General features: G+C 47.7%; 1 long non-coding RNA gene across 1 annotated transcript; it reads left to right on the top strand.

Moving 5' to 3' along the window:
- Positions 1–520: 520 nt before the first annotated feature.
- LOC125324015 lies at positions 521–23,916 on the top strand. The gene is made up of 5 exons (XR_007202754.1): positions 521–628; positions 1,844–3,475; positions 18,559–18,737; positions 20,129–23,387; positions 23,689–23,916. It is a non-coding gene; the product is annotated as an uncharacterized LOC125324015 (long non-coding RNA).
- Positions 23,917–25,729: the final 1,813 nt, after the last annotated feature.

The following is a 25,729-nucleotide window of genomic DNA, read 5'->3' as shown; positions in this document are numbered from 1 at the left end:
TCCTGGGCCTGAAGAGACTGTCCTGGTTTGAGCTGAGACAGTTTCCTTCCTGGTATCTTGTACAGTGCTGTGGTTTGGATTCAGCATGAGAGCAATGTTGGTACCACACTGATGTTTTAGTTGTTGCTAAGTAGTGATTACCCAAAGTCAAGGACTTTCCAGTTTCTCATGCTCTGCCAACAAGGAGGCACAGAAGAAGCCAGGAGGGAGTGTAGCCAGGACAGCTGACCCAAACCAGCCAAAGGGATATCCCATACCACAGAATATCATGCTCAGTATATAAGCTGGGGGAGTTGTCTGGGAGGGACCGATTGTGCTTCAGGGACAGGCTGGGCATTGGTCAGTGCATGGTGAGCAACTGTGTTGGGTATAATGTGCCTCTCTTGGGCTTTATCTCTCTCTTTTTGTTGTCCTCCTTTTCATTATCACTATTGTTTTAATTATTACTATTATTATTATTATTATTATTATTATTTTATTTCCAATATTAAGCTGTTCTTATCTCACTTCATAGGTTTCACCTTTTTTTCCTATTCTCCTCCCCACCCCGCTGGGGGATGCGTGTGTGTGAGCAAGTGGCTGCATGGTACTAGTTGCCAGCTGGAGTTAAACCATGTAATGGAACAAGGTATATTCCACGAGCAAGGCTTTCTCCACGTGTTGAAGAGCTTCCAGAGACTTGTGATTTGAACTGGAGAAGCACTGTGCTCCCACAGCTCTGTTTTGGACATTTTTCTGGTTTAGACTAAGAGACAAACTAACTCACCCATTGTGTAACCACTGAGATCCCCAGATAAAGTGCTATAAGAGGACCACACACTATTATTCTTTTACTAGGGAGCAGCAGAGGCTGTTCAAGAGTTACATTGGATTTTTATATGTTTTCCTACTTCCTTTTGTCTTCTAGTAGCAGTCCTGTGGCTTTGAGTGTTTTGGACTCCGACTAGAGGCGGGTTCCTAAATTTAAGGTGGCATCCCTGGGAGGCTTTGGAAATCATTCTGGGTAGGGCAACACAGGGTTGGTTAGACATATTTTTGTACCACTACATCTTCCATATGGAGAGCTGGTGTCAGTGTTAACTTCAGCACTCCTGCAATGAATTTTCTGGCACTACTGAACAGCATTTGTACAAAACCCCTGGTAATCAGTGCATTACTAATGAAGGTGTATGGGCAGGATCAAATCTCAAGAGTGGGAGAAGCTTCTTGTAGCTATAGCTATAAGAAACATACCAAACAAGAGAAAATGATGACTTACAGGTGTTTTTTCTCAGCTGATGCTCCTGGAGTTGCAGACCAAATTTGTATCCTTGCTATGGAATTTTACCACATTTTTCATGTGATTTTTCTTCCCCTTGGCATCTGTGACTGGGAGCAAAGCAAACAAAAGTCAATGAAAACACAGTTTTACAGTGATTTCACAGTTAGTACAGCTTTGAGAAGGCTAGTAAAAGGTGTACACTAATATTACTTTTTAACTATATGCAGCAACACTTATAAGTGACTGAGAAGGGTAAAAGTGGCTTTGAGTTTTTTAACTCAAATTTCTTAAAATGGCACTGGAAGGAATTAGTTGCAGGAGACAAGTCAACAGAAGGCAGCCAAAACTGGGGGAAGTTCTCTGGATGTCCAGGAGGCTGGTTTTGGCTGCCTGTGTGGTTTCTCCCCCTGCCATCTTTAAAAGCATCATGGAGAGTATTTCAGGGGAAGTCTGAGTATCTAGAAAGTAGATAATTCCACTTAACTTTAGTCATCTGCTCCTATTTTCATGTCCCAAGTGTCTTTTTCTATTCACAGTGGGCAGGGGACCACTTGTAAATCGCACTATTTTGACCTGTTTCAGATTCCCATGTCAAGATAAGGTGAACTGTGCCCTGAACATGCCTACTCCCCTCCTTGGAGTATAAAAAGGATCTGGAGAACAGCTTCATTTGAGTTAGGCTCACTTGAAATGGAGAGCTTCATCTAAAGCAGAAGCATTTTCTTGTGAAGGGACTCCAGCATAAAACACCTTGCGGGAGGAATGAAGGACCACTGCAGAGCTACGAGGTGGAAAAGGATTTGGCTAGAGAAGAGAAGAGAAGACAGTTGGCTATACTGGGGATATGCTGGAAGGGAATTTCACCCCTGGAATACCTCAAGAACATTTCTATTTTTAATAAATAGCTGGATGCAAAATATAGCAGCATCAGCAATAAAGAGAAGGACTGGACTATTCAGGAAGATATGATGGCATTTATAAACATGATGGAAATGGTTTGTAATTGTGCAAAATGTTCTTAAAAGTGAATCGGAAGCATGTCTGCTTGAAGCCAGAAATTCATTACATAGAAATGCAAAAGGGGGGAAAAAAGTACCTCCTTCCCTTACTCACCACACTCTGACCATGAGACTCCAAAGTTATAGGGTTGCCAAGTAGGCAAATGCAATTCCAGTTTATATCAAATGAGCTGTTTCCAGTAGAGAAAGGAAAACAGGAATGCTGTGCTCTGCCATGCACTGGGACTTCCTGTGGAATTCTATGAACAAAACCTGCAGAAATGGAGGCTATCACAAGTGACTAAAATAAGGTCTAAAGACCCAAGAAAAGAGCATGAGACCTTGCAGAAGGGATTAAAGCAACATCTGAAGGCTTTGCTGAAAGGCTTAGGAGATGGCCTGAGACTGGAGGTAAAATTTTTTAGGGGCAGCAGAAGCTGGAACAAGTTCAAATTAAATGAATAAGGAACCAGTAACCAGATGGCTGAGGACCAGCAGCTTTTCCGGGGACAGGGGAGGCCAAGGAATCTTTGGCAAGCTTGGAGGTTACTAACTGAGCAGGACAGCAGTGAGGATTAAAAAAGCTAAAAATACCAACAGCACAAGGAAATCAGAAAGTTGCAAAAGTCAGAAACCTGATGTAGAATTAAGGCTGTCAGAGGATTCTACTGCCTAGCTTTATAACACTGTCACAACTGCAGAAACAGGAAAGAAAGAAGTCAAACAAACTGTACCAATATGTAAGAAATCGGGTCAGTGAATGATCTGAGAAGGCATGCCCAGAACCCTTGTGTCAGAGAAGATGGACAGCAACAGCGTTTCCCAGGAACCAAATAGGTCTGAAACATTACCTGCAGCAAAAAAAAAAATCTTAGTTTCCAAACTGGGGCACACGTTCCAAAGCCAGAAACCATCCCAGTAGACTGGGGCTCACTGGGATCTCAGGGGAAAGAAGGGGAGAATCTACCCAAGCTAAGAAGAACCTGAGGAACCTTCCCTCCTGGCACACCTCCAGCAAAGGCTGCCAAGATGCTTTGGCAATGGACCAGTTTAGAGGGACTCAGCTGGACTTGGCCTGGCCTGCAAAGACCAGAGAAAGGAGGCCAGAGCCGTTCTGAGAGGTGCTGGAATTTGTCACGGGGCTCAGCTGCAGCTGTGTGCTGAAAGGGAACATTGCTGCAGGGCAGAGAGAGAGGAGCTCAGTGCTGCAGACACAGTGAGTATGGGCAAGAGTCTGCACACGGGATGGGAATCCTCCTGATAGCACTTCTGAGTGATTAGAAGGAAGGATAAAGTTGGTTTGTGTGAAGGGGAACATATTTGCTAAACCCTCTTAACTGTTCATTTAAGGGGAGCAGGTAGAGAAATGCCACAATAACTATAGCCTGGAGTGTGGCCAAAATGTAGTAAGTGGTGGTACCCAGTGAAAGCCCTTGCCCAGCTTTGAAGAGGAAAAGGTGCAGCTTATTGACCTGAAAGTAGGAGGAAGTAGAAGGAGAGCTAGCAGAAGAAAGGTGAGGAGGATCCAAGATGCACCTTGAGATATGGGATATCTTGGCAGTGAATGCTGCTGTGCATCACGGGTGGTGCCTGCATAAGCAGGTTGCTTTGGAGCAGAAGTGCAGGTTTGAAGCTAATGCTGCGATGACCCTCACTTGCTGTGGGCTGGCTCTGTGACAGAGCTCCTGAAGCACACACGAGCTCATCTCCTGTGAGAGAACACCGCTCAGGCAGCACCACTTGTGTGGGGGGCTCTTTGGGCCAGAGAGAAGCTGACTAAATGTTATGTGAAGGAAACTCCCCCAGGCTGCAGGCAGTGTAGATTTGGAGGCCAGTAATTGTTGCAGTCCTCTTTGAGCCAAAATTCTCGCTAACACCAACAGAGCCAGAACATATGGTGATTGTGCAGTTGTGAGTTATGGGCAGCAAACAGAGAGAGTGTGAGTGCTGGGTCAGATGTCTTTTTAGTGGCTCTAGTTAATGAAAAAAACTGTGAAGCTCTGCCTCTGGTAAGGGATCAAGGATAGTTCCTCTGAGTCCTGAAGTCACTTGTTCTACTTCATAATGAAGATTCAAGGCTCATCTTTAGAGGCAATGACCCATTAAACTGCCCCACACTGTCTAGGGAGAAGGCATTGTACAGACCACTGAAGACCTAAAGGTGCCTTCAGCGGTAACTTGGATGTCATCCACAGGTCTGGTGAAGGGGGGCAGCACTGCCTGCCTCAGGACAAAGTAGAACATGCTGAAAGAAATAACATCATTGTAGGTGCAGCCACTGTCGTGAGACAGTAACACCTTGGGTATTGCAGTCTGCTTTCCATACTTAGTTTTAAGAAGAGTTGGCAAGTGGCAGTGGAAGCAAAGAGCAGGGGTGAAGGGCAGGAGACAGCATTTCTACTGCGTCAGTAAGCAGCACTTGAAAGTGCCGGCTTCTGGCTGACACTGAGTGATCTTGGAAGCAGTCACTGCAAAATAGGTCCCTCTCAGCCTGTCTGCTCTGCTGAGATGGCTCAGGGCACACTCAGAGACTGCTGGTAAGAAAGGCTGCATTTACAACTAGCCTGGGATCAGATCAAGGCTACCACTGAACTTGAGCTTCCTGAAATGAGAGTTGCTCTGAAAAGGGGCTCCTTCTCATGGACACACAACCTGGCAAGAGAGAGTTTTCTCCAGCAAAAAGAAAAATATGGTTGTGCACAGGACTGGGCAATTTCCCAGGCAGTCACAGATGTGCAGAGTTTTGTGGGGCTCTGAATTTACTACGAAGACCTTATTTGTGGGTTTGCCAATATTGCAGACTCACTATATAAACTGGGTAAGAAAGCACCAACTGTAGTGGCATGAGAGATTTAACCACATCAGAATTAGGGTTTCCTTTTTCTTGGCAGATCCAATTTTAAAACCCCATAGGGGATTTGTAGCCCCTCTGGGCCCAGGTGAAGGGCCCTGCAGATGGCAGGCTGCTCTGAAACAAAAATATACAGGTTACGTCAATGTGAAGATTCATTATTTAATTTATAAAGATCTAATATCAACAATGGTCTAAGTAATCCAGAGCCTTAATAAAGAGGAGTTCAGAGGGGCAGGTTGCCTACAAGTGGGAGAAGTAGTGGAATATATAGTCGCACCCACTCCCTGGAATAAGGAAGTTGCTACATACAACTTGCCCCAGCTGCCTGCTGGAAGTCAGTTTCAAATGTTTCCTTGAGTCAGATTGCTCAAGAGAGGCACACTAGAACTTCCTCTGCTTCCATAACATGGTTCAAAGTTTTCCAGTGTGTGTCCTGAAAACTACTTCAGGATCAGATATGCTGGAGAAATGTAGATACTTCCCAAAGGCTCTGCTTTGGATGTAACATGTTGAGGAACTAGAATATCTATTGGCAAATGCTGTCATCCCTGAGTACAGGAGAACTGTCATTGTCTCATTAAAGAGAAAAGTATGTCAAAGGTGGGAAAACTTATCCAGAAATGGTTCTGGTACAAGCTGATGATCCTAAATACCTCACAGCTCAGTCCTGGGTTTTACATGAATTTTGAAACTGCCAGATATTTGGAGAATGCAAAAAATCTCAGACAACCTATTAAAGGATTTGTGATCAGTAAAACACCAGTAAAAGGCATAAGAAATTGGGCAAGAAATTAACTCTTTGCAGTAATTAGGCTGTTGGGATGGAACAGATATACAGAGTAAGGAAGAAGCTGGGTAACAATTTATTAGAGAAGGGATGCAGAAAGGGAACCCAAGACTTTCTTTCAGTCTCCTGAACTTCTCCTGCAAACAGGAACATCCCCAATGAGGAAGACAGTCTGTTACATGTTGTACATGGCATGTATTATACAGCTGGGGACTGTAGGTCACGTCATCAGCTGGAAGAGAGCAGCACAGCTTCATTTACTTTCATGGAACAGCACCCACTCCCCACAGCTGCAGATTCAACTCCTCTGTTCTTCTGCTCCACTAAAGGAGTAGTTTTTCTGAGGAACTTGGTTTTCTGGGTGTTGCTTTTTGCTGTGGGCATTGGGAGAAGAGGGTGTCCTTCAAGAGTGGACCTTGGAAATAGTAGGAAAGATAACTCCTTACACAGCCACCCTTTGCCAACTTCTCGGGCACCTGCGGTCAACCCAGCATGTTTGGTTGGGGTAGTTCTCTTACACTCTGCTGCAGAAAGGAATCTGCCTTCCTGACTCCTGCCAGCTGTGCAGTGTGTGTAAGACCTTAATATCAATCTTGGGAAGAAGAAAATTTTGTTTGCTTTTCCAAAGAGTGAAAAAAAAAAGCTGAGATGGATCCTCAAAAGTTACCTTGTTCTAATCAAAGTCCCTGTCTAAACCTGCAGACCCATAGCCAAAACACACTTAGGAGTAGAGTGAACAAAATGTAATCCCCCCTGCTGCAGTGGAATGGGTGAGAGGGAAGACTGGGAGTGGACAGGATAAACTGAGGACATGACTTAGCAGACAACGAAAGGCAGAGAGCAGTTTGTCCCCTGCATCCTGTACAGCACCTCGCCCAATAACTCTGACTGCTGAGACTGTGGGGCTTTTCTATGGCATCCAAAACTGTGGAGGGGGTTTTGATAGGCCCAAAGATATGGAACTGTGTCCCTTGAGCTGGGGGAATTTGGGAGGGGCAGAGGCACCCACAGGGGAGGGAACAGATTGAGGCAGGGTAGGAGGTAGGAAGGCAGTGAGGTTTATCAGGAGTAAGACACAGTTTTGGGGATGGCAGGGGCCCAGCAGGTGTGGAAAGGAGAAATCTTTGCTTGGAAGGAACATCTGCAGGTCAATGTCTCACCACTCTGAGTCTGTTCAGCAATGTCTTCTGATACATCAGGATGAGTGACGTAGTGCCATTGGGAAACCTTCTCCATACCTAGCCCTGCAGGAGTTACTGCCTCAGCTCTTAGTCCTTGATCTGGAGTTCCTGGACGTCCCAGGAGAGTTGGGATCTCTTTGTGTTTAGCACACTCAAATGTATTGGGGAGAGGGGAGAGTGTTGCATACCTGGGAGGGCTGTCCTGCTCCATGGAGGCTCAAAAGAGATAGAAGCTTGCACTGAGAGCATGTTGCTTCTTAACAGAACTTGCTTTAATAGCCCATGGAAAAAATACCACTTCCTACCATGCCATATTGCTTACAATATTGCCACACAGGAGATAAACTGAAATTCTAAACTTCCCAGGTCATGAACTCTAGGCTGTCTCAGGCTGTGCCAGGGCACGCCAGAGCTCAGGGCACAGCAAACCTCCCAGAAGCAGCGATTACACCCACAGCCCATGAATGTGGCTCACTGCTCCCTGTGCCGGGGCTATTATCCAGGGAAGCTGAGGAGGATGTGTTCTTTAACTCCGGTGGGCTTGAGATCAGGTTTATATTCCTTTTGAAATCCTTGCCACATGTGCAAACAAGTTGCACTGGGTGCTGTAATTTGAGAACAAAATTAAATGAAGAGGTGACGCGCCAACAGCATACACAAAACAAGGGAAGCGTTTCCAAATCACAAGCTGCCACGGAGCAACGAGTTTTTACATAATAGCAAAATTAGGGTTTGGATGACTGGTATTCTTCAACAAACTTTTCAGAAATATTTCCTGGAGCAAACCCAAAGAGAGAATCCTCATTTACCCTATTCCTTTCGTAAGTAATTGAATTCGCTTGTTTAGGGTTTCTGCCTCCTCCACCTTTCATTCAGTGGCAATGTGAATTCTGCTAATCTCTCTACAAAACAGTCAATCTCCTCTAGTCTCACTAACCATCATTCAGCCACCCAGTAATGAAAAATTGCCTTGATCCTCTCCATTTGCTTCATCTCCAAAAAATATCTCCATTAAAAAAAAAATCTTTAATAAACTATTCCACCCAAAGAATGTGTATGATTAGTTCAGTAGATTTTTTTTTTACCCTTCAGTGAGTTGTTTGAGAAACCCTGAGAGCTAAGAAGATTGCAAAAGTGGCTCATAGCTTCCGGAATGGGTATACAGCATTAACATGAGTGTCCAAATGGTTATGGAAGCCATGGAAAATTGCATGGAGGAGAAGAGGGAAAATGCAGGGAGCAGATTAGTAGGCACTCTTCCTGGATACCACATTTAAACATGGGTTACAGATTTTTCAGACTGCTGCCATCCTGCTACATGCAGCTATCCAGTGCTGTACTCACACCGTATTAACTTGGATAAGCAGGACGATGCTTTCGACATCTATTCGGGGAGGAGATCTGAAAACCATCTCCCCAGGAGATTACATTACTTGTCAATCATCTCTCTTCAAGACAGAAAACTTTCCCCCTATATTGAGGGTGGGGGGGCAGCTTACTGCAGCCTGTCTACCTTCATTGAATGTATACTTTTCTACTGATTCATTTTCAAACATGAATTTTCACAGCAATCAGAAAAAATTAAAACCTGTTTGGAAAAAACACACCCACACTCCTTCTTCTTTGTTCTCCTTGAGAAAAGTACAGAACTGCAGAAAGAGTGAAAAATATTGTACTTCTGTCTGGGAGGAGATAAATAGAAATTAATCCCTTCCAGTCCTCATTTTCTCTGATTCTGTGGAAGCCACAAACACAGTCATATCTTCACTGGTGAAAGTAGGTGCTTTTTCTCATTCATCTTCATCCCTTGGAAGAGAGTATAGCCAGCCTCATACAGCGCAAATCTCTGCTAATTTCTGTGATGAATTTACAGGCTGTTTTCCTCCTGCCTACTATTCTGAGCCATCAGGTCACGAGATCTGCTGCTGTAAAGTACTCTGTAACACCTGGAAAAAAGTTACCATGCTTTGAAGTCGTGCAGCACTCTTCAGGAGAGAATCAGAGGCACACTGCAAACACTTGGAGCCGGATCAAGGGAATGCTGCTAGTGAGTCATTTTACTTGAATGAAACACACTTCCATTCCCCACACAAATATGTGTCTATATGTGTGCTTTTATTTTCCTAGACACATTAGTTTTAGTTATTTACCCATTTGTGCTCCAGATAATTACATGCTGCAGATTCAATTGGATGCAGATTTATTCTTCACTTCCTGTCCTAAATTCTCTGCAATTAAACAGCTGCTGTGTGCTTGGTGTAATAAATTTACACAAAATCTGGGATGGTTTGGCATAGCAGAAAGGTTGTTTGGCACGGGCTTAGGACCGCTACATTACGTACAACTGGCAAGCCCTGTGCAGGTTATGCTTTCTCTCCCAAATTGGAGTTGCCCTACTGCAACCAGAACGGGCCATTTGCATGACAGAAATGTTTACAGATTTATAACTTGTTTTGCTTGGCTACACAGAATATTCTCTCCCAACCTGAAAAAGAAAATTTCCTTAGCTTTCCTGAGCTAAGTCTTTCGAAAGACCTGGTTAGAAAGAAACAAGAAGAATAAATTCTCCAGGAAGCCTCTGTCTGCAGAAATACCTCCACTTAATTTTATCAGGTGGAGCTTTCTCCTGCCACTGCTGAGAAGGGTGGAAATAGAGGAGGGGCCTTTTTTACATACTTCTGCATATGCCATAGTATTTTGCAGCACTTTGCACTGTCATTAATCAAACACACAGATCAGATGGTGATCTCATCCTTTGCCAAGGCACTTGTTGACCTCCATCCTGTTCTGATTCACCTCCCTCAGGAACAGGTCTCACACCACCAAGTCAGACATGTCCCCTTTGATATGTGCCCATCGTCCACACAGCATTGCCATCTCCTATGGCATTTGCGGCCTCAGATGACTGTGGTCTGTGTACCAGTGTGAGCAGCACACTGCTCTTTTGGGGGAGCAGATGTAAAGTCTGCTCTAGTGGGGCCTGCAGACTGGAATTAGAGATGTACTTCTGTTTATGAGTTAGCACACGTGTCTTTTTGTTTCCTGGTACCTTCTGCATAATGAAGTCAATGAGAGTTAAACCCCTCAGCTGTGATTCACATATTCATTAATCTCCTGCAGTAACAAGTACAAATTTTACAGCGCATACAGTGAGCTTATTACGAGTGTAAACAACTTGCTGCATCCAAAAAAAGTGTTGCAGGAATTAAGTCCCATTGTATTGAGCTGAAGGAAGGAAGGGTTAGAAAAAAATGCTATGCACTGCTACCTAGGCTCAGATGGCTCCGATCTGGTTACTGCATGGCAATAATTCTGGATCTCAGAGTGAGAGCTGCCCACATCATTTCCACAAGTGTCATGGGGCTTTGCTGGGGCCCCACAGGAATTAACAGGAATTTAGCAAAACATTGGAGTCACAAAAAAATGCTTAGAGAAACAACATATCTGAATGCAAGATGGATTATTTATTAAATTTATCAGTTCAGGGGTGAAATGATGCTCAGGCATAAGTGGAGAGCAGATCATGCTGTGTTTCTTCATCAGGAATTCCCAAGTTAGACTACTTTTCAGGGATGGCCCCACAGGCTGACTTTTGGAGTCACATGCAGAGGTATATCCCTCTCTCCAAGGGCTCTGAAGGCATTTCTGTGCTGTATTTTCTCCCAACCCATCTCCACAGAGTTGAACTATTGTGGTTCCCTTCACAAACCCGCACGTGGTACCTGTACAGCATCAAGACTGCAGATGCCTCCGGAATTAAAGGGAATGTGACATGGCCAGGATAATCTTTCATAGGAAAGGCTGAAGAAATTAATTTACTTTCAAGAAGAAGCATCCACCTCTTTATTCTCACTCTTTCCACAGCCTATGGCTGTGTCTACCCCTTCCCTGAGAATATCCAAGTTGCTTTGATTTAAATAAACAAGTCAAGCATCCCCTTGGCCCTTGGCCATTTGAGAAAGGATAATTTTCCATTTTCCAAACCACGTTGACTCAGGTCCTGTTCAGGTTATGGAGGATTTTCTCTTTTCTCCCACCCCTCCATCCACTGAGTTGAAGAGGAACAGGATCAGGCCCATGATACAATTTTTCTTGTGTTTTATACTTCTCAAAGGTTCAACTCTAATCCACATTTTCTTCCTCCTGTGAAATGAAGTTGGAATTACCCAGGCTTCTGATTCAGCTGTGAGGGAGCTCTGAACCAGATAAAAATACTGAGTGGATGGGAGCAGGTAGCAGGTTATTAGCTCGAGGCTGCCTATAAAGATGTATGGAGAGGTGCATCTCTGCAAAGGAGGCTGACATGTTTAGTGACATAAAGTGGCTTGACTGTTAGCTTCTTTTTTTTTCTTGCTAAATGACAAGACAAAGCCACCTCTGCTCTCCTCCAACTCCCCTCACCCTCCCAAGCCATCCCCTTCCCCCTAGATGCTTGGTGTTTCTTCTTTTAGAGGGGAAAAGAAAAAAAAAAAAAAGAAAAGAAAGGGAGAGAGACATTTTCTTTCACACAAGCCCTCAGAATTACAGTTCATGAACTATTCAGTAAACTGACCGGCATGAACCTCCCTTCAACGGCCTAATCTAAGGGGTGGATCTATGTGTTTTGTTGCTTGTCAAAAACAATCACTGCTCGGCCCATTACATTTACAGCACGTCGTCCTTTAATTGGTGTAACACACTGAGGGCTGAAAGGAAGAAAGTCCTACAAAAGCCCCCGAGTGAATGAACCCTGACTCACACAAAAATACTCTTCAGAAGTTCAGAGCTGGGCACTAACAAGGGAGGTAGAGAGTTAGTTTGAAAAGGGGTTAAGTTCAGAAATGTGCCACCTTGAAGACCCTCCCATCAAAGCCATGATAGCATTGACAAGATGTAAGGGGAAAAAAGTTAATATTCCGGCCTTTCGGGTTTGAGGGGAATGCGGGAAAGGACTGGAGATTCCTCCCTGCTCCCCTTCCCGGCCTTACCCTTTTCACTTCGGGGCCGTTCTCATTGTGTCCTTCGACTGCTTAAGAAAAACACGACAGGAAAAAAGCAAAAAGCCCCACGAAAAGCGAAGTGCAGCCGGGCTGGGCGAGCGCTGATCCGGCCCGGGACAAAGTCCGCACCCCGCGCAGAAGCCGCCTCCCTCCCGCTCCCCTCGCCGGGCGCTGTCCCCGGCCCCTAATGATTAGACTAATTAACAAAATCGATGTTTAAACGCCCGAAGCCACACTTCAGGGGGAGGGGCACCGAGGGTGCCGGACCCCGGGGCCCCTCCGCTGCTGCCCGAAGCCCCGCGGCGGGACCCGTCCCGGGGAGACCGGCGGCAGCGGGGGCGAAGGGGCTCGGCGGGGCCGCGACGGGGCCGGGGCCGGGCTGTCGCACCCTTGCACCTTCTCGCCGGATCTGTATCTCCGCTGATACCACCTCCTTCTCCTCCTTCTCCTTCTTCTTCACCTTCTCTCAATTTCCTTTCCTTTCCTTTCCTTTCCTTTTTCCTTTTGTCCTGTCCTCCACCTTTTACACGGACTGTTGCTGCTGAGGGATTTTTTTTTATCTCTCTAAAGATACAATAACTATTTTGATGTAAATGGAGAGGCTTGGGTGGGTCCCTGGGGTAGAGAGTTAATGATTCTTCTTACACCGGGCTGTTCTTTCACTTTTCCTGTGCGTACCATGTTAATAAATTAATGCACCTTTCATTACTCCTACACGCATCAAACCTCAAGCTTTGTATTTCGCGGCCTGACCCTCGTTCCTACACTTTTGTGAGCAAGTTGCCCTCATGCTAAGGCTAGGGCACTTTTAAATGCAGCCCCATAGTCCTACCCAGGTTTGTAATCCGTCAAAAAGCCGTTGATTGCTGCAAGCGTTACTTTTCATTAAGAAAACTTAGAAGCAATTTGGAAGAACCCTTCTCAATGAATACATTTACCCCCAAATGCTTTTTATTCTTCGCCTATACTTGATGAGTTTCTCTGGCACAAATCAGTTCTTACAGGCACAGAATGGGCAATCCCCTGATCCCCATCAATTGTCATCCAGAGTTTGGGCCACTTTGACCGCCAATAGTGGGGAAGTCAGAGCTAATCCTCAGAAGGAATCACGGGAAAAGAAAAGCAACAATAACCAAGTCAAGCGTAAAAAATGAAAGAGAAATCTCTATTATCACTCACTACATTTCCCAGCGATGTACTGAAAAAATCAGCTCGTTTGTCATTCGAGTCAGACACCCAGAGAAGAATATGGGGTCGTGGTGGGTTGGTAGACTCACACGACGTAAGGAACAATATTTTAGAGCAAAAGGCCTCTTCATTTGCCAAATCCTCCTCACATCCGCCATAACCATTAAATACAGACTGACTTTATTCTCTATGGGAAGAACAAGGGGGAAGGAGCCTTCAACCACATAGCCAGACAAAAGTCCAAAGAGCCGGGGACCGGGGAGGCGAGGCGGGAGGAGGGTGGCCGCCCTCCTCTGCACCGGCCGCGGGCCCCGGCTCAGAGGGTGTGCGAGAGGACGGGGGGTGTCGGGGGCGGGGGGAGGTTTGTGAAGCGGGGTGTCTGTCTATCTGTCTGTCTGTCTGAGGGCGTGTGAGCAGGTGAGCTTGCAGGGAAGGTGGAGGGTATGTGCCTATGAGTGTGCTAGGGTGCCGAGAGGTGCACGTGTGCGAGAAGGGATTTTGGGAACGCGAGGAATCCGTGCACTCGAGATGGCGACGCGCGGGTGCGAGCGCTGGCTCTCAAATGTGCACGGGACGGAGCGGGAGAGGGATGTCCGCCCATGGATGCGAGGTCATGGATCGCGGGCGTGCGCGGGAGGTGTGCGCGCCTGAGGACGGACACGTGTGGAGACAGAAAGGTGTGAACACGGGAGGGAGCGGGATCTGGCTGTGAAGGGTGCGTGTAGCCGGGACACCTGGTCCTGCGTGCAGGGCGGTGAGCGGCGGGGCCGGCCGGGAGCTGCTGGGGGGCGAGAGACACAGTGAGACTTTTGAGAGGCGGCAAACATTGCCGCTTTCCACGCTGACACCTACAATTAGCCCAAAGAAGGCCGTGAATCCTTTACTCCCCGGCCAAGCGAGGGGCAAAGTTAGCGCTGACAGCCAGCTGCCAAGCCTCCCGCGGCTGATACCTTTCGGGCAAGTAAACAACTCGATAGTTACCAGCCTGCTGCTGCCCCCCCCGGCTTTTGGGGGGAGCTTCCCCAAAGCCCCACGGCTGTGGTGTCCTTCCTCTCCGGAGGGCTGCCCGAAGCTGAGGGGCTTTGCTCGGGTTTGGGTCTGTCTGTGAGATCAGAGAGGGGGAGAGACAAGAGGGGGGACACGGAGGAAGAGAGTAGCTCTGGTGAAAGGAGGGGGCGATGGTCCCACTCGTGCTCCGTGGGGAAGGAGGTGTCCGGGAGCCCGCGGGCCGCGGGAGGGAGTGGCTGATCCCAAGCTTGTCTCTTGGAAGGTGGGGGGCGACGGGCGCTCCCCATTCCCCGCAGAGATGTGGACTCTGCTCGCAGGTTGCCGCGAAGCTCTCCTACTTTTCAGCAACCCGCAGGCTCACGGGTACCTTAGCGTAGACTTTTCATTTTTCATTGGTGTGAGGCTGATTTTTTTTTCACTCAATTTTTTTTTTCACTCGACGAATAAACCTTTCAGCAAAGGGTTTGTTTTTGTTTTAATTTTTTTTCCTCTTTTTTCTCCTTCTTGTCCTGTTCCCCCACCCCGCAGATTTCAGTGCAAACTCGCCGCTCGCTGCGGCCGTGTTTTCTCCGAGTTGCCCGGGCTGCTCGGGGCTGCCGGCGTCCCGTAGGCTCGGTGCCGCGGCGGCCGCGCGCACCGGAGCCCGGAGAGGCCCCGGGGACTCGACCCATCCCCGCTCGGCAATCCCTGCCGGGGAGCAGCACCCCGGTCGCGGTGTCCTAGCCCGAATTTACATAAAAGCGCGGTCGCTTTGCATCATCCCTCATCTCGAAAGGGTGCTTGAAGAACTCGAGACACTCTGCAGTCCTAATTAGTGATTTTTGTCCTCTTGTTACGGGGCTCAGCATCTCATGCAAATGAACTCTTCATCGCCGGCACCATTACCCCTGCGCCAGAATTAACTGACTCTTATCTTTAATGATATGCCGCTGAACTTCTCGGAGCCCGGCTAGCTTTTTATCTTGATTACTCTAATCAATAAGAAATGATAGAGTAAAATTATAAACTCTATTGGCTTTTGAATGTTGCCGACAAGCCCTCTAGATGCGCTTCTCTTTCATTGTTATTTATTAAAATGATCTTCAGCTAACTGCGGATGCAAATAGGGAAATGAACCGGCGAGGGGGCCCTGCACGGAGGGATTCCCCCCCCCGCTCCTTGATGGAGCCCCGCCGGGTGGGCTCAGATGGGGGCAGTGAGGCTTTGTAAACAAATGGCTCTTTTTTTTACCAGAAGCGCGAGTAAAAAAAAAATAAAAAATAAACCCAAACCAAAACAACAACAAACCAAACCGCAACCCCCCAAGCGCTCCCCTTCACAACAAACTAGGACATAAACTTCCCCCTCCTCCCCGAGGCCCGACGCCTTCGGGAGCTGCCTCGGGGCGGGGGCGGGGAGAGGGCAGGCACGGGTGGGAAACGGGAAGGTGGCCCTGACCCGCGGCTTCCCGTGGAGGGAGCACACGAAGGGCCCGCTCCTGGCCTGCCTCTCCCAACGCCAAAGGAGCCAGAAACAGCGTGCAGGACGCGGCCCTAACCCCCTCCTCCCCGCAAGGTCAGCAAACACCCGCTCCTCGCCCGCGGTGATAGAGGATCAATATTAAACCAGCGGCAGCCCAAGTCGCCGTGGCGGAGACTTTTCCACAGCCTGATCGGTGCAGGGCCGGCGGGGAATGCGCCCCGCACTCCGCCGCCCCCCTCGCCAGCCCCCTTGGTCCGCCCGAAAACGTCTTTTCTTATCTGTCAGCAATAATTAGATATCCTTGCAGTGACAGAGGGATGCACGGCACCAGCACTTTGTCTCAGGGGAAAGGAATACGTGGGTCTGCGCGCACACACGCACAGGCACAAACAGAGAGCGCCAATTTTGCTGCCGCCTTTTCCTCCCCCTCTTTTCTTTCCCCCCTGTTTCTTCCCCCTCCCCTTTTTGAACCTCAAGGAGTGGCACTGAACGGGCCCGGCGGCTGCCCGTGGGTCCCCAGGGCTCCCAGAGCCCGCTCCCCGGCGGCCCGGGCGGCTCCTCGCCCGCGGCGGGTACAGCCCCTGCGAAGGAATTCGGGCACATCCCGGGCTGGCAGCACGGATCGCTGCTCCGCAGCCGCTCCTCTGTTCCGCCCCGCTCCTTTCCTTCCTTCCTTCCTTCTTTCCTTCCAGCGAGGAGTCAGTTTGCTGCCAGTGCTCGAAATTTTAGCTAAATTGTTAGGTGGGTGCGAGGAGAGGTTTTTAGGTGAAAATTTTCAGGGCTGTCGAACAGAAAAGGATACATTTAGTTTTCTGCATGAAAATGAAACCTTTCTTAAACCAATTTCTAGGGCAGAAACACGTTGGCTCTAATGAGTGGTCTGGGGGCCGTCATTTCGTCCCTCTCTGAGAGGCGGATTTCACGGCATTTCCCGACCCCGGGGCTGAAGTTTACAAATGCCCGGCTCTTTGCCATCACCCATGGGAGAAACTCTCCATATTTATTTTCCCCCGTAGTCTTTAAGCCTGTAGAATAGCAACGCCTGCAGAAAACACTTTCTCCCCTGAAGAGTTTAATTACTTTTAATATTTTCAGTATAAACCTGTTGTTATCTCTTAGGGAGATAATTAATTAGAGCAAAGGAAGAGTCACAATATCCAAGATGGGTTGGACGGATAAAAAAAAAATTAGAAATCCATGAGGGACAAAATTGTTTTTCGTTTCTTATATCGGACACATGGTGTTTTTTCTAAATATTCAGACGACACACAGACATATAAAATATGTAATTGGCGTATAATGGAGCAGTACACAGGGGAAGACTAACAAAGTAGTCGTAGGCATGAAAATTGAAGTTGTGTGCCACAAAGGCAGACCCTTCCATGGGGGAAGGGCTGAATGTGGCAAAATCATGTAAAATCTCCGTTCTCAGTAACATCTCGTTATTAGGAATGATGACTAAACCTCCAGGATTATTCTGGACTGTAAGTTATCAAGAGCCCACTAATTTCACATTAAAACCCATTGACTGCAACAGCGTGATTGAAGGGTTTTTAACAATTAACATAATCAGAAAATGAGCGGAGATAATTTTTATTCAACTCATTACTTTTTAATCATGTATTTCTTTTAATTAATATCTTCTCCGTGAAAATAACAAAAAGCCGAGTCCCAGAGCGGCCCCGGGCAGGGGAGGCGACCCCGGCGGCGGCGGTGGGGCGGGCCGGGGGGCTGGGGGCGGCAGGGCCGAGGGGCCCGGGGGAGCGGGGCGGGAGGGTGGCATCGCTCCCAACGCCACCGCCGGGGCTGCAGCCACGGCCGTTCCCCAAAACAACCCCTTCCCCATGCCAAAAAACCCTAGCTTGTATCCGGCTCTCGGACCCCCACCCCCCCAAGCCCCCTACCCAAGGGGCGCAGGACAGCTTGGGCATATCCCGGATCCCCAACGCAGCACCGAGCGGGCTTTCCCCACCCACCGCCTGCAGCCCTACTCTGCCCAGGAGAAAAGGGTGGGAGGTTTTAGGGGGAGTGGGAAGCCGCCCCCGGCCCCGGGAAGGTTGCCTGTCCGGTCGCTGGTGTCAACAGGTTGCTGCAGCCGCTCAGCCCCACGCCCCTCGGTGCCCACCTCACCTGTGACAGGGGCAGTGTGCCCGGCTCCCGTGTGCGTGAGGCTGCGGGGGGGTCCCGTGTGCCCCTGGGTAGGTGCTGGGTTTCACCGGCTCTTGTCCTTTCCTCTGCAGAGTCGTGTAAGCCTCCCCTAAGGCAAGTTCAGGAGTTGTGAGTAAGGGAACACCTGGCTTGGAAAAAAAGCCCCAAATTTGGTCTCCGTATTTCTGCGCCCCGAAGGAAAAAAAATCACAGCTGCTCCCCAGAGGTCTGCGTGGGAGTGAGCGCCGGGGGCTGCCCCAGCACTGTCCTCGCCGAGACAGAGGCGTGAGCAAGTGGAAGGGCGCACCTGGAGTCTGTCCATCCATCTGTCCACTCGTCTGGACACTCATCTATCCTCACCCCCCCCGCCTGCCCCACGGTGCCCCGAAGTGCGCGGGAGGGCTGCGGGCGGGGTGTGTGGGGGAGCGCCTGCGCTCCCACGGGCGGGGGCTCCACGCGCGACGCGGGGCCCAGCCCCGCGCACAAGGAACCGGGCAGGGAGAGTTCCTACAGCGGGTGCCCGGCTGTTGGACGGAGCTCTCACAGAGCGGGGGCCGGCCCCAGCCGGTGCTGGGGACTCTTCGGTCTGTGTGTCCCCCCGCTTTCACTGCGAGGGAACATGTTGAAAATCCCGTGGGAAATTCCCGGGATAACCCGTTTCTTATTTTTTTTTTAAATCATTTGTGGACAAAGGTACGCAGGCTCTGAATAGCTGGAAGACGGTGAGATATCAATTCATGTAAGACAGTCCCAGACATTCACAAACCCGTGCTGCTCGGAAAGGCTTGGCCAAGCTGCTGAAAAATTGACAGGTTCCTGTTGAATAATTAAGTCCTCTCTTTCAAACACTTCAATTAATACAGTGCAGAAAGGTAAGAAAGTCAAATTCTATTATTTTGTAGATCCTCACAGCCTGACCTCTCCTCTGTCACTGAAACTTCCGTTCTTGAAAATTTGCTTGGGGTCCTTTGCCCCTGGAAGAACCCAGTGTAAATGTCCCCTTGAATACAGACTAGAGCTAAATTCTGCCAGCCAGGGATTTCAGGGGCATGGTGTGGCCAGAATGGCCAGGTTGCCTGCACTGTCCCTGAAGATAGGTTTGTACAGTTCCTCCTTACAGAGAAAGATTGAGTACACAGTATTAGACCAGTTTTAAGACTGGAAGTGGGTTGTGGGTTTTTTATCTGTTGTGGTTGGTTAGTTGTTTAGGGGTTTTTTTTTTGGGGGGGGGGGGAGAAGGGGGGCAAAACGACCATTTTTTAAAATAAAAACACTCTAAATGGAAAAAATAATTTTGAAAAGAAGCTATTACAAATAAAGCATTCATAAATATAATCTCAGCACTCGAAGCTGCATTCACTACATGTGATATTTACAACTGAAACAGTATTTGTTGTTTGTTTTTTTAATATAAATTCTGTGTGAATCCTTGGAAGAGGGGAAGTGACTTTCAGGTCACAGCAGCAAACTGGAACTGAAACATAGTGATGAATACTGCAAGGTGTGAAGGCCACTGTTTACAAAATTTCATCGAGTCTTCAGCTGCCTGCAGCCTTTTCAAAGTGCCTGTTGGCGCCTGCTATCCACCTGGTACTCAATCTTATGTTTACAGCCTCCCGACCAAAGCATGCTCCCTTTCTCACAGGCACACAGCCTCGGTGAACTCTGTTGAACAAACTTGAAAATTCACAAATGAGAAAATTTGGCCCTTTGTGGAAACCACAATGGACCAATGCTGGTGACATTGGGAGCAATGCCTGGCTCTTCCTAAGTTCCTCACATCTCACAACAGTGTAGCTGTAGCTGGCTGAGGGCCGGTGGGATGCAGCCATGGTGGACTTCCCCTTCACAGATGTCTCTACCAACTCTCTGCCAGCAGGCACCTTGTTGTTACAGTAACCTAAAACTGTGCTGAATACTCTTTTATTTGTTTTCCCCTTTTCTCAGAATTAACATACAGGGGGAGTACTTCAGGTAAGATTGCAACTCTGTAGGATAATCTATGCTTACATTCGATACATTCACTGAAATAACCGGCCATGTTTATGCTATCTTCTGTTAGCACTCATCTTGCTGTGATCCTTTACTCAGAGAAGAAAAGAAAAACTTTTTTCTGGAAAATTATATTAGTCAATAGATAACTTTCTACTACCATGTGTAAGAGGAGGTACTTAGGTACAATTCAAAGAAGAGACGTAAAGCAAAGAATTCACCAGGACAAATATATTTGGAGACACTTGTCAAAATACTCTTTCTCCCTTAGCTGATTCGTTCAGATGTTCATGTCAGCTCCTGCATCACTGCTTCAATCCTGGTCACATGTGTATGGAGGGAAGAACTCCTGCTTCTGGAGGGTGTCCTCCACTGGCCTATCCCAGAGGGGCTGCAACACAAGGAGTGAAACTTGACAGGTGTACAAGCGGATCCAATGTCTGTCAAAGCCCAGCCATTTTCCCTTATGCCATGTTTTAGGCTTGTGCTTTGGGAACTTGATAAAATTCAATGGAGATATACGAGTAGCAGGAAACAATCTGTGCAAAAATGAAGAACAGTTTTGGATTGCTTCCTGCTGGAGAAGAGACTGGGATGATACCACACTGACCCCAGGGTAACTAAGAGCAAAACTTGGCTCTCTGGGTATCTCTGAGCATGGACAGTCATCCACACTGCAGTGAGCTATAAAAAGAATATAGCTTTCATATTATTTGTGTTGATCAAGAAGTTACTTGTGGTAATTTTGCTGTTATGCTGCTTCTAATCTTTCTGCTGGGTTTTGAATATTATCTTCAGATTTTTTTTTCATACTTTATTTTTCTATACATTAGCTATTTCTTTGGTGTCATCCTGTTTTACTGACATGAAAAATGAAAGCTCTTCTTTCATTTCATAACAAACAGCACAATTAAGACTTAATTAGATGCGTATGAGTAAGGAAATGGCAATGCCACACAGGACCTTAAATGTGGTATCGTTCAGTTGCTCAAGTGCAGAATCCTGGGAAAAAAAATCCAGACAAAAATATTCCCATCAACTTACTTCTAGCTGTACCTTTACAGGCTGGCATGATTGCCACTGGCAATTATTGTTTTTCTAGTCATTATTCTAAAAATACAATGTACCTATTTTTTTTCCCTTTCCACAATAAAAACTCTGACAGGTGCATGGAAATGAAATTTCTCCATGCATTGGATTCATAGAGAGGATTATATGAAAACGTTTAAGGTCTAAGCAAAGATCATATGGCACTACATAGGATTTCTGAAGTTATTATGCTGTTATATGCCTACAGAAAAAAAGCATACAAAGATGTGAGGTAGTTTTCTCTCTTCAGAATTGTGCTGGTGCTAAATAGGGAAGAGGGTTAGTTGATGGATGGCCTGTCTCGGTGTCCTCTCTGTACCTGTTTGGAAATGGAAAAATTACTGCTGGCTTTCTGGCTTACCACCACAGGTCACCTCTGTGCCTTCCGATACCCCAACCCCGGGGACAGGACGGTGTCCAGGGCTCCTCCATCCAGCTTGTTCCAGCTGAAGGTGGCTTGAATATCCACCAGAGGCTACAACAATAGACTTCAGGAGCAGGTGGATATGGAAAAAGGGTCCTGGGCAGGTCTCTGTGGACAGTAATAATCAGAAAAATAACCACTGATCCTTTGAAGATGTTAAGTGCAGGTCCAGCCTCTCTCCAAGTGAATAGCTAGCAAAAAGGAGGAGTTCTGTGTACTCGGTGTCATCTAACCCTAAACCTTAGGTGAGGAGGTTCGTGATTCTCCAAAATGAGAATGAGGTGATTTGGCTTAGGTGAGCTAAGAGTCTGTTTCACAATTTGCCATACAATTGCCCAAGACAAACACATTGCAGTTGAGTTGGACAGCCTGGCACAATAGACCTAGTCACAGCTCTTTGGAAAACTGTGATGCTATTAGTGTTTCCTTGTTTCTTTTGGCAATTCAGGGAACAAACCAACTTGCAGATCATTCCTAAAAAAGGCATTCTGTAAGAGGCACTGATACACATTTTCTCTAAGTCTGACATTGATGAAGTTATAGTTGGCGATAGCAGTTTCTTGTACTTACCCAGAGAATGATGCTCCTGAGTGTGTCTTCACTTTTCAAGCATCTGATCTCCCCTGACTTCCAAGTAGCTGATGCAACATTATTGCTCCTGAAAGCTCCAGGCAGGATTTGGCATCTGATTTGCAAAGACACTGATAAATTTTGCGAGTTTCTGAATTAAGGGCCGAAATGATTGTGAATCAATTTGCTTTTTGTTTTCCTGACTTTTGAGTCCTTTTGCTCATTCTTCATGGTTTAGTGCAGATGTGACTCTATCTTCTTGCCCTAAGTGAGAAGGTTTTCATATTCTTTGCTACCCACATAGAAAAATAATGCTCCAAATGGACAGTGCTAGCAGGCACAGTGGCTCAGGCTGGCCAGAAAAAGTGCAGCTAGACAAGTGTTTGCCAATCACTTTTAAACGAAGCTCACATAATCTTTTGAAAATAAGTATTGGCTCAGACCAATTCTATGGTATTGCCAGGGCAGTTCTGACTTGCAACTAACCAAAAATGCCTCAACATTGCATAAATAAACTGACAGTTTATTTAACATATTTATTTCCTCATAAGTTCATTGTCAAGGGTATGACGAAGATGTGTGTGTGCTCTTTATAAATTACATATGTGCTACTGTTTCCTGGACCACGTTCTGATGCTCTGTGGAATCTGGAAAACAGTCATTTAATTGGGTGACCCACAGTTAGGCTTTGACATCCGCCACAACCAGCACATGAAGGAGCCAACAATGGCCCCATGAATTAAAAGGAACATGCAGGACTGTGATGGAGACGGGGAAGAAAGCTTTCTGTGAGCGGGGAATAAATATAATACACTGATCTTGTGTTCATGTTGAGCTTTGTCACTTTTGCAATGAAATTAGTCAAGATTAAAAAAGCTTTCCATTTCCACAATGCCAGAAACACCTCTCTGTGGACAACCCTCACACCTCCCTGTTCTTGCCAGCCCCTATTTCAGATGATGGGTAGTCTGCCTTCTGTGCAGCAGTTTTGGCTTAGCAGGCAGAGACCTTTTTTCCATTTCTTCCTGCCCTCTGAGCTGCTGCCTGCCCCAGTCTCCCTTACGGAGGCCCTTGCACTCCCCAAGCACCCAGCCTTCCAGTCACCCCTGTCTTCTTTCACTCTTAGTCATCGCTTAATTTTCTGGCACTGCCTTGACATGGGTCTGTTTCTCTTTTTTCAGGCCTCTGGTGTAAAGGTTTTATCCAAGCCATCCTTCAAAGATAACAAGAAAACTTGAAAAAAGAGTTTGTTTTTCAGCTCACAGTGGCATAACTCAGGAGAAAGACCACTGAAGGAAACAGAGAGACAGACAATCAGAGGGGAAAACCAGGCTCACAGCTTCAAACTGTTCATTTTTTCTGGCTCACGCTGCCATTTCCTCAGATCCAGCAAGATGGCATAGGAAATCAATACTCATTTGCTGTGTTGTGTTTCTGCACTTTAAAGGTAAGATTTTTTCCTTCTGTGAAATAATGGACTTGCCTGTAGTCAGGGCAGGTACTGAAACACTGGGATGTGTTTTCAAGAATAGTTGGGTATACCCACACAAGATTTCTGACATTCTTGAGTATTTCTGAGATTTGCTGGCCAAGGCCAAATCCTGCCTGTGAGTACAAGCCCTTTGATGGGGTTTAGCAGGAAGGTAATGGCACTATGTCTATAACAAAATTAATGGAATGAGCTTGGCAGCTGAGTTCTCAGTGTAAATGCCTGTTTCTGCTCAGTAACCAAATTTATCTATTATCAGAGAAGGGGACCACGCCTTCTTCAAGCCCTGGTTCTGAACCACCGCTGAAAAAGTTAGTGACTTTCTATTATTTGCTTTGTAGTGTCATGTTTATTACTGATAAAAAGGAGAAGCACTTAGTGACCAGACATCTTCTTTATAGGTCTGCAGCAACTGGTTCCACCTCAGAGATCTCACCTGAAACTCCTGAGCTTTTTTTTTCTTTATTCTCCCCCCTCCCCTTTTTATTTAAAAAAAATTTTCTTTCTCCCTTTTCCCTTTATTTTTTTCCCTCTCCACACCCCCCGAGACCAGTTTCCATACGTAGGAAGGACACATTCTCTCGTAGGAGAATATTAGAGCCTCTCAAGACGTGGGAAAGCGCATCCCCCTTGACCCGCGAGATGAAGGGGCAGCTCTGCCCCCCCAGCCGGTCCCTCCCGGGGCCCGCAGACCCACGGGAGGGACAACTCCGGTGAGGATGCCGAGCGCTTGGCCTGGGGCGTGTTTCCACCGCTCCCCCGGGGTGCAGCTGCTGTCGGGGCGGTGTGGGACAGCCCGAGGCCCCTTTGCAGCCCCCGCGGCCCCTCGGTGGGGCGATGCGCGGGAGTGCTGCTGCCCTCTCCCGGGGGGATGCGGGCAGCCCGGCCGTGCCGCCCCGTCCAGCCCCGGGCCGCCCCGCACGGCAGGGACACCCCGCACGGCAGGGACACCCCGCACTGCAGGGACACCCCGCTCCCGGCTCGGGCAAACGGGGCTCTGTGGATGCCGGCTGGCCCGAGGGTGGCTTAGGAGCGGCAAGCGGTCCCGGTCCCCGTCGTAGGGCTGCGGGTGCTGGCTTGGTGCCGGCAGCGCCGCCGCCCCAGGGTTTCTCGGTGTTTTGGCGGCACCCTTGCTAGGGAGCCACGGAAGGGTGACAATCTTCTGGTGCCAGGGCTACCTGGGCACACGCATCCTGCTAACCAGCCTCAGGCTTCCACGTAGTAGCCTTGCTAGACGCGATCTCCAAACCAACAGGCGCTGTGCGAGAAGGTATTGCCTGGCCTTGGACAAAACCTCGGTGGGACCTGCCTGGAGACTGGGCAGCAGGGCTCAGGGAAGGTCCAGCACCCAAACCAGGGCCCTCGCTCTGGTCATTTGCAAGTACAGGCAACGTGGTACATTTTTGACCACACTCCGGCATTTGTCTGTGTCGTACTCATGATGTGGTTTTCATTTGTTTCATTCCTTGCTTTGAAAGCCAGTTCTTCAGAGCTGAGGCATTCAGGACACTCAGAGAAGTCAGATCCTCTGCGTTGGGTGCTCCTTGCCTGTTGATGGCATCTTTATCACCACATTTACTTCTGTGTTTTCATAAATCTGTCTTGGATAGTTCCATGCCGTGACGTTTACTGCATGACTGGCACAAGCCAGCACCAGGTGGGCCAGGTGACACGGTGCTGGTGGGTACAACCAGTTGCTCTGGGAGCCACTTCAAACAGTCCTGAATTCCCAGCAGCTGGCATGACTGTCACGGCACTGTTGGCCAGCACTGTGTCCCATCACCGCTGCCATGTGTGCAGCACTGAATCGGCTGCAAAAAACGGATGGGGCCATTCCTGCTTGGCTCTGCTATTCCTGAAGGCACCATGCTATGGAATTGCAGGGCCCCGCTTTGTTTCTCTGATGTGTGTCATACCAGAGCGCTACAAACCCCAGACTCGGTGAGAAGTCCATGGAAATGGCTGAAAAGAGCTTGAGTTAGAAGGAACGGGCACGGGATCAAGGTCCTGCCAGACAGAGTTATCAGATATCCTGGCACCTCAACCCCCGGTGAGGGGCTACCCACTGCTGTACTCACTCCTCCCGCTCTGAGAAGAGTTTGCCTTTGGTGGCTGTGGTTTTATTCAGAGTTGGCCACGGGGAAGTTTGGAGCCAGATGCCAACAAAGGTGTCCAGCTTCAGATAAAACGTGGGAAATACTTTGTTTGCAGAAGCTGCAGTTTATTTCTCCACCACAATTTTTTTCTCTGTTTGGGGGATTTTTGTCCTTAAATTGTTGCTGTATTTCAGCATGTTTTAA

The sequence above is a fragment of the Corvus hawaiiensis genome, chromosome 3 (assembly GCF_020740725.1).
Source record: "Corvus hawaiiensis isolate bCorHaw1 chromosome 3, bCorHaw1.pri.cur, whole genome shotgun sequence".
NCBI classification, from domain to species: domain Eukaryota; kingdom Metazoa; phylum Chordata; class Aves; order Passeriformes; family Corvidae; genus Corvus; species Corvus hawaiiensis.
Note: the sequence above shows the minus strand (reverse complement) of the source record. Positions and strands in the feature narration are given on the sequence as shown.